The sequence below is a fragment of the Parasteatoda tepidariorum genome, chromosome 4 (assembly GCF_982258835.1).
Source record: "Parasteatoda tepidariorum strain Cologne lab strain chromosome 4, Ptep-v5.0, whole genome shotgun sequence".
Taxonomy (NCBI): Eukaryota; Metazoa; Arthropoda; class Arachnida; order Araneae; family Theridiidae; genus Parasteatoda; species Parasteatoda tepidariorum.
The window spans coordinates 83,065,290-83,074,227 of NC_141758.1; positions in this window are offsets into that span (position 1 = coordinate 83,065,290).

The window sequence follows — 8,938 nt, forward strand, 5'->3', positions numbered from 1 at the left end:
AAGTTTAGATTTATGGAACACGGAAAATAGGTCCGTTATCAAGAAATCTTCAATTGCTTCCACCTCAGAATTGTTGGAATCTTGGGCATAAATTCAATTTTGACAATGCTAAAATTACTTTCACCCCAATTGTATCAGTTTATCTTGATGTTCTGAAATCTGTTTTTATTCATTTGAATGCTGATTCCCTTGTCGAGGACATTAGTTCCATTCCTCTTCTCCATAAAGCATTAAAATGCATTTTACCATAATTTGCCCGTTTTTCTTTTCTTTCTGCCTCGGCATCTGTGGCTTTTCAAATTTTGTTTTTTTTTCTTTTAATTTTCCCATTTTTTCGTTGGCAACTGTAAGTTTTTATTTCAAATCATTTTTGTTTCTTCACATTCACGTCTGGCAAGTCATGATAATGGGCGCCTGTTTTTGATGTACTGCATGTCGACTAATATTTCTTATTTGCTTATTTCTAAAGTAATTGAATTTTTCAATCGGGTAATATGTTTCTATACTTTAATCATATGTCTACATTACTTTTTACAAATTTCATTATATTTGTAAGAGAAATTAATTAATAATTTTTTTTAAAAACATTTATTAGTTTTGTGAATTAAGCAAAACAGTTCATTTATCCCGCTATAGCTCAGTGGTTAAAGCCTTGAATATTCATTATGAAGAACTGAGATTCAATCTACAGTCGTGGTTTGAAACCCGCCCAGTTTCAGGTCGATGGGTATCAGCTTGTCTGAAAAGTAAGATGATACGTGCGTAATACTGACCAAATTACCAGAATCGCGAAGTTGATCATCAGGCAATTGAAGAGCTTCAATCTCCATGACACCACCATCTACCCCACTATCGGGTGATCGGAATGTTTTTTTTTAATTTTTTTTTATAAAACTCGTATATTTAGTCGCAATTTGAAAATTGTTACTTCAATATGATTGTCAATAGAAAGAATTCATTTGATTAAAAAATTATTTCAGGAAATGACAAAAGTCGATTGATTTTGAGCGCTTACATTTAAAACTTATTATTGTAGGTCAAAAAATTTTTTTGAACTAAAAATACATTTCCTACGTGTTTAATTCTAGCTCTTTTGTATTTCATCTTATATTTTGAATTTTGTGAAAGCAAATTTTATTACATCAATTTGCAGTAAAAAAAAAAGGATACTCAAATCTCAATTTTGAATCAAAAAACAATATAAGAAATGAAAAGCCAGAAAAATTTTTAATCTCACCTGGCAAGTTTTTGAAATCTCGCCAAACTAGGTTTCCGGAAAATATTTCGGGGAGATTATTTTGAGGGTACAATCACACCATCAAAACTCTTAAAATTAGCATAAAGAGATCTAAAATTTGGACCTCTCTCTTGATTAAATACTGAAGATCCTATTTTTGAAACTGTGATCCTCTATGCTTTGAGGGTCAATTATTTGAATACATTGGTATAAAGGTATGTTTATTCAAAGGAGGTACGTTTTTCTGTCGGATTTTATCACAAAATATCATCTGCACAAATTAATTAGCATAATTAAGATTACACTGTCAAGTCCCGTACACAAAAACCGATCATAAACATTTTTCAAAGTGTTCGCATTTTTTATCTTGTGCTATGTACCATATCTTTACTATTTAAAAAGGTCAGAAACTACTATTTACATCATCGGATTGTCAGGCTTGTACTCATAAATGTATCAATTACTTGAAAGTTATTTATTTATCTATTTCTGCATTTTTAACCTTTTTCAGTATTTTTTTCTCATTCATTCTGTCCATATTATTTTGGATTGAAAAACGAGAATAAATAAACTTTTCTGTTCATTTTTAAGCTAATAAAAAATGTACAGTAATATATTTAGGAAGCATCTTATTTGTTTATAATAGGTAGATATATCATATCATATAATAGATATATCATATAATAGATATATCATATAATAGATATATCATATAATAGATATATCATATAATAGATATATTATATAATAGAAAATATATCATTTATCCATTTGACGCAGATAAGACAACGAAGTCCCTTCTATATTTTTATTTCTTTTCTGATGCTCTAATTACAAGCAAAAATAAATTTTCGTATTTTTTAAATATAAAAAAACAGTCTAATAGCTAGTGAAAAAGCTAGGTTATCTAAATTATGCGTCTTCCAAAATATCCAAAAAAAGTAGTTTCATAATTTTTATTTTCATTCACAATAAAAAATTTATCCATTATTTATATAATACATGAAAATAATAATTTCAGTGAGGAATAACTTTTTCTCATAGATCTGAAAACCTGAAAATAAGTGTAAATTTGAAAAAAATATTGTTCAGAAGTGTGCCGTGTTAGAAAAATTTTACCTTCAACGCCAAAAAAAAAAGAAAAAAAACACCAGTGTTTAGGACTGTATTTCTTAACCATGAATTATTAATATGCTAAATATAATATTTTTTCGTTTATTTTGTCCTAAGTGAATACAAAATAAGAAAAAAAATAAGAAAAATATATTGAATAAAAATTCTGAGTCAAAAAGATAACTGGAGTTTATTGAATGCACAAAATGAAGAAGCAAATTATTATATAATATTTTTACAGAAACTTTGAATTTTCATTGTTTTTAAATGTAATAAGAATCAAAGCAATTAAACTATTCTAAACTATAATTAATCTGTTTGTGCAAGTTAAGTTATCCGACAATATCATTGTGCTGGCATTGTGACAGAAAAATATGCTCTATTACAATACTCGAAATTATTCTAAATTTTCCATTTTTTTTCTGTTTGTTCATAAAATAAAACATAAAATTAGTAATAATTAGCATTTATACAATAAAATTACATGATAAAATGTAAATAAAACAGCAAACTTTCATAAAACTCCAAAAGCATAAATAAACAGCCTACATCTTCACGATAGTCAATATTTTTATAAGTATAACTTTGCACTAGCTCCCACAAAACTGGATGAACGAGGATTTTTGCAGATGGTTGTACAGTACAAAATATTTACAAATCTCTTGTAAACATTTTGACATCATTTATTCTTCCGTTTCTTTCCCTAGCTTTCTTATATTTCTTGAAAGGATAACTTATGATAAGTAGGACTGTCTCTAAGAAATCGAATACAGCAACCAATGAGATTCCAAGCCAAATTCCAACGTAGCCACCTATATAGCTGAAAACCTCAACGCTCTAAAATGCATAATAGTAAAATATTTAACTCAATTCATATAAGAAATTTATGTCAAATGCATTTTGATAAATACAATCTTATGAAATACATTTCTATACTGCTTGTAAAGGTTGCATTTCGTATTTATATGGAATGTAGGTACACTAAGTTGATGAGACGCCCTAAAATGTTGAGGACAGTCCTCAAATTTCGATATTAGTCTTCAAAAATTTTAATTATTTGAGAACAGAAAATGTCATTAAGTCTTAACATAATATGTTAAGATTTAATTATGGCATATTATGACTTATTAGTTATAACTTATTATGTTCTAAAGTGTCCTCGAAATTCAATAAAAACATCTCTTGTTTTTCAAAAACTCAGAAACGCACATATTTTTTTTCATTAAGGTGATTTTACCTTTCATAGAATAAAAGCGAAACGAAAAAAAGCTAAAATTATCGGATCACCTAAAAATAATTTCAGAGTAAAAAATAAACAAGTTTTAATTATTATGTTCTCATTTATTTAATGTATGTTAAACAACTGCTGGGCATCATGTCATGTGTCACCAATGAACATTGGTGACACATGACAATCAGTTTTGATAATAATGATCCTGCACCTGATATCAGTTATTCATTAAACAAAAAGTTTGCTTCATATAAATTAATCTCACATATAAATTAATCTCACACATCACATTCAAAAGTTTGGCTTACATATTTCCATAAATTCATGGGTATCTTTAAATCATAAATTTCTTTAGAACGCTCCATTGATTTATTCTCAAATCATGGTTTAGAATTCTGGTCACCTTAAGGTCTACAAATGTTAAATAACTATTAGGTTGCAATCTTAAATAAGGTTACATCTTACATGCTGAACTTTAGTCATACCTTTTTTGTTTCTAAAGAAGACTAATCGACAAGCAGTCAATAAACGAAATTAATTCAAAATATGTTCTTTAGATCCAAATTTATAGTTTAAACTCCAATATCTTACTTTAGTTCTATATCTATACGTTTCTACATTGGAAATTATATTTTAAGTTCATATAGATTTGACTATTTTAATAAGTACAATTATTTACTTAACGAGGTTCTGTTATTCAGTTGTCCCACGAAAAATATATTAAGTTTATTGTAGTCACACATCATTGATAAGTACATTTACTTAACTAAGTTCTGCAATTAAGTTGTCCCGCAGAAGAAGTATTAAGGATACAGCGAAATATCATTGATAAGTACATTTATTTACTAAGTTCTGCAATTAAATCGACCTGCAAAATTGCATTGAGGTTACAATGACATACCATGTAACGATGCGCAAATTAAACTGAAACGTTAAGTCAAATAATAAGTTTATTTTATCTCCGTATTAAAATCTTTCAAGCATCTCCACTACTTTTGTTGGGTGTTCAACTTTACGTTACATTTTGTTTTTATGCTCAAAAACTATTAAAACTAGAAACTTTAAAAAATTAACCAGTTGAAAATGTACTGATGAAATGAAATGATGAAATGGAAAAAAAACTATTTGATAGCCAGTTCGATAAATAATGACTGTTTAATCTTGGGTTAATCTTTTTTTTCAAGTATTTTTTGTTAAATAATGTTTGTTTGTTTTTTTGAAATTGTATTTTGTTAGTTTCAGAACAGCAAAAAAAAGAAAGAAAAATAATTTTTTTTTTAAAAATAATAAATGAACCTTTCAGTAAGTGAAGTTTCAACTTGCATTCTTGCTGCCTGTAAAGCAGACTATTTTTTCTTACAAGTTTAACTGCTCGTTAATTTTTGAACAACTTTTCCAATGTTAATTGTTTTATTACATTATACGCCCTGTACATTTTTTAACCCACCTTCGCAATTTCAAGTTTTAGGTCCTATAAAGTTTGCGCAGCAAAAAAAAAAAAAATTTCGTTAAATTGAACACCCAAAACTATTGCATTAGCGCAGATATAGTGAATTATGAATATTGATAAATAAGCAATTTTACAAATAAACGCCAATTAGGCTGCCAAAAGAAAGAAATTTGGGGGGGCACGCTATTTCTACATGAATTTTCTTCTTTTTTACACCCTAAAAAATCAATATAAAATCTTGAACATGAAATATCTGAGCCATTTATTCAGATAAAACGATTGTTACATAAATATAACATTATTGTAATGTCTCTCTAAAATGTATTTATGGAGATTTCATACTATAAGATTAAATTTTAGTATAAAAAACAAAGATAAAAAAAATTATTCAAAGTTTGTAAATTGAAAAAATCGGGAAAAATTTAAAATTGGCATTTTGTTATTTAAAGTAGTATGTCACAAAGAAAAAATTTCATGTTCACGATTTTTTCTTGCTTTTTTAGGGTGTAAAAAAGAAGAAAATTCATGTATGCTTGCTCTCCCCCCCCCCCTCCAAAAAAATTTTTTTTTGTTTGGTCGCCTAATTTACATTTATTTGTAGAATTGCTCAAATGCTCTAAAATGTAAAAATTTAAATTATATTTCACCTGAAATTTAGGACTGTGTGTATATGTTGTTGTTTCCATTCTTTTATTCATAGTTATAATAATTGTAATGCTTTGCCTAAAAAAAAAATTTTAGTCCACCAAATTTATAAAACAATTTATGACAAGAAATTTAAGAATTTTATAAAAATATTAAGCGTAATTAAAACATTCCATATGTAATAGAAATATTTTCATACATCAATAACGCATACTTATTTTTGATGTATAACTATACCCTTTTTTACAAAGACCTCTAAACATAGCAATATTTTCTGGTGAAAAAAAACATGAGATTTTAGTAAAGGAAGCTCAATATGCATATCTATTAAGTAAGAGGGAGAAAAAGTTGCTTGAAATTGTTGTGTCATTTAAAATTATCCTGTAATTACAATTTATTTTGCTACGCAAATACCTATTGAATTCTCAGAATTATAATTTTTACTAGTTCAATAAAATTCTTACTTGCTAGCTGGTGGACGTAGGCAAGCCTATTAGAAAAGAGAAAAAAAATCTGTTTTAATGTACAATCTTGAATAGGATTACACATTTTCAAAATATAATACTTGACTCTTCAGACTTCTCTCATTTTTACGAACTTGAAAATGTTACCACAATTAAAACGGAATCAACAATAAAAGTAGAGAAAATTTTATAAGAAGATTTAGCAGAAAATATTCACCGCCAAAGCTGAATAAGATTTAAATAAACAAAAAATTTAAATATGATCACTAAAAATAAAAATTATAAATATTAAAATTTAAATGAAAGAGAAATTTAAGTAGAAAAATTCAATTTCATTAACAGTGCAAAGCAGCAAATTCTCAGCACATAACATAAAACGCAACGAAAACAAGAAGAAACCTGAAAACTTACTTAAATAGGGGTTATTTATTTATTTAGAGAACGAAGAAAGCGATCTTAAAATTCATTTAGTCTTTTTATAATAATTTAATAAGTTAAAAATTTCAAAAACTATGCGATTCATGTGGACTTGGAGAGAGAAAATAATTCGAATTTGCTGCAACTAAACAAAGAAAAAAATGCAGGGCACTTGGTGGTTATTGGTGAGCCCTAGACTTAACATTCAGGAGCGTCAAAAATTATTATTTCTTCCGTTTTAGTCAACTTTAAAAATGTAGTTCTTAGAATTTTTATTTCAATCTTCAATAACTCTATTCTATTATAATCTTATCATTTGAGTCATATTATGTATTATCATTGTATTCGCAGTTTTTTTTTTTAAATCTATGCTGAAAATAGTTTGCATTCAAATCATTGCCGTTTGCGACATGAGTAATGTGGAGTAAGAGCTCACTGGAGGACAGAATAGAGACCTATTGTGTTTTCTGATGAAAGTCGGTTCTGTCTAGGTGTCAGTGGTGATAGCCGTATATTGGATAGAGGGCGCCAGCTACTATATATATATATAAGTTCAAAATGAAGAATAAAACAAAGAGAAATTAAAAATATATGAAAAACGGAATATGAAATATATATATATATATACTGGTGTGCAAAACTTAAGCAACAAGTGCGTTTTTTGTCATAACTCTACAAGAAATCAGCGGATTGACATGAAATTTGAATATGATGTACATTATTTTGTACTTAAACGATGGTAAAAGAATATAAAGCTTAAAGTAGGGTATGTAACCAAAAAAGGCTTTATTTGACATGTAGTGGCGTTACACATGATTGCCTGAAGAAGCGTAAGTACAACTGGCAGATGTTCCCTAGTATGGCATATGCCCTCCCCTTACTGTAATTGTTGCTTGGCATCGTCTCTCCATGCTAAGCACCAGATTATCCAGGAGTTTTTGGGGTAAACGTCTCCATTCCTCCTTTAACGCATCTTTCAGCTGATGGGTGTTACCAGGAGGATACTGTCGTGTCGCAAGACGTCTCCCTAATGCATCCCACACATGCTCTATGGGATTTAGATCTGGAGAGTAAGCTGGCCAATCCATTCGTGTGATATCTTCCCTTTCCAGTAGCTCTTGAACATTAGCAGTACGGTTTGGATGGGTATTGTCATCCATAAAAATGAAGTCTGGTACAATGGCCCCTCGGAACAGACGCTCATGGGGTAGGATTGCCTCATTGCAGTAGCGGTCTCCAGTTACAGAACCTCGGTCGAAGATCTGAAGCTCAGTCCGCCCGTTCAACATAATGCCACCCCAGACGACAACTCCAGGACCACCATAACGATCTCTTTCCGCGATGTTATTGGGATGAAATCGAGCTCCAACCTCTCTCCAGATCAACTGACGTTGAGAATCGTTTGTAGCACTAAAACGACTCTCAGGTGTGAAGAGGACGCGACTCCATTGATGAGGTATCCAGGTTTCGTGTTCTCTGCACCACTCTAAACGGTGCCGCCGATGGCTAACTTTTAACGGTATGCAGCGTTCAGGACGTCTAGCAAATAAGCCACCTTTGTGAAGGCGTCTGGCCGCTGTAAATATTGATACTTGTCGTCCTGTGGCTGTGCACAGTTGCTGAGATATGACGCTCGCTGACTGAAAACGGTTTCTTTTCGCCTGGAGGACAATGACGATCATCTCTTGGTGTTGTTTTCCTTGGACGGCCACCACCAACCTTCCGAACCAATAGTTTTAAAGACATTCCAAGCACGAGAAACAACACTTTTGTTGATCCCGAACTCTTCGGCGACACTGATCACACTACGCCCCTCCTCAAGCTTCCCAATCATTCTTCCTCAAGTAAAGTCGTCTAAATGATTTCTTGAAGACATGTTTCACAAAGCAATTCACTTGCACTTGCAGCTAATGTCTTTAACTGAGGTGCTCTTCATCCTTTTATCACGGCTTTGACCTGCGCGCACCGACCCACAAGGTTTACGTACACTTACATCACCTACGACGCTTTATTTCGAAAATTTGCATACAAATAATCTTTTTACTGAATTACGTGCATATTATACTGCAATTTTATGGCTATCTTATACTTTGTTGGGGAGCTGTGGCCGAAAAACCACTTGTTGCTTAAGTTTTGCACAACAGTGTATATATAAATACAAATATAATATAGAAGTAAACTTACGTTAGCTGTTGCGTGAACTATTTCTCTTTCAACTTCAAAATATTCTTCACTAGCAACAAAACAAAAATAAGAATTCTATTCAACCCATTATATCATTCAGTTTTTCGATGACATATCAACTGTAGGTAAATAATTACACTTTTTTCTCAAACATAAATATTACCCTAACTAATAACGTACTTTCTAATGTACTAATA